Source organism: Egretta garzetta, unplaced genomic scaffold (genome assembly GCF_000687185.1).
Source record: "Egretta garzetta isolate BGI_Z169 unplaced genomic scaffold, ASM68718v1 scaffold316, whole genome shotgun sequence".
NCBI classification, from domain to species: Eukaryota; Metazoa; Chordata; class Aves; order Pelecaniformes; family Ardeidae; genus Egretta; species Egretta garzetta.
In genome coordinates this window covers 361004-362006 of record NW_009259971.1, presented here as the reverse complement: position 1 = coordinate 362006, position 1003 = coordinate 361004, and positions in this window count along the sequence as shown.

Below are 1003 nucleotides of genomic sequence, written 5' to 3'. Positions count from 1 at the left end.
ATGGGCCCCCCCGTGCCCCCCTGTCCCCCCCCGCTACCAGGCGGCAGGGCCAGCCCCGGTGGGCTCGCCTCACCCAGCCCAGCCACCAGCACCGGCACCGGCACGTCCCGCAGCAGAGCTCTGAGCCAGGTCCCCAGCCAGCAAATCATCCTTACCCCATGGCGCTGCTGGCCCCGTGGCTATGGAACACCCCCGGAATCGATGCCTGTGGCTGGGGGAGAGGGACCCAGGTCAGCGCGCTCCCGCCCCGGCCCCCCGGCCCCCTGAGCCCCCACCCGTGGGGCCGGGCTCCACAGCACCCGATGCGCCAGCAGCCGGAGAGCCCCGGCTTTATGGGCAGAGATGATTTAGTGCCCTGAGGAATACACCTCCGGGGGAGCTGGGATGGCTTCCAGCTCTTCCTTCCCTCGCTATAGATTAACTTTGCATGCTTATGAAGCTGAAAGCTCTTCCAATCACCTCTGCAAATATTAATTAATCCTCACAGCATCCTGAGGACCATTATTCACTCCTATTAAGTAAATATTATTAAATCCTTTTATGAGAGGTGAAATGACTTTTCCAGGGCTGCGCAGGGCATTGGTAGGAGCGCAGAGACTTCGTATGCCCGGAGCCGCCGAGCGCGGCACGGCAGCCACCGCTCAGGGATAAAACTCGGCCACCGCCCCGTGCCAGGGCTCGTCCCCTCCGTGCATCCCCGCTGCCGCGGCTGCCACCCCTTCCTGGCTCAGACACCAGTGGGGATCCCCAGGGTGGCACTGGGGCCAGACTTACTCTGAAGGAGCCAGTCGATGAAGGTGCTTGGGAACGGGGAATTCTGCAAAAACCAAGGAGGTGTTAAAGGTGGACGTTGGACTTGATGATCTTGGAGGTCTTTGCCAACCGTAATGATTCCATGAAGGTGGGATTTTCCCCAGGAGCCCAAAGGAGACGACATCTGGGGAGAGGGAGAGGCCGTCAGGGCTGGGCAGCGCCGGCTGCCCACTCCGAGAGCTCTGCCCTC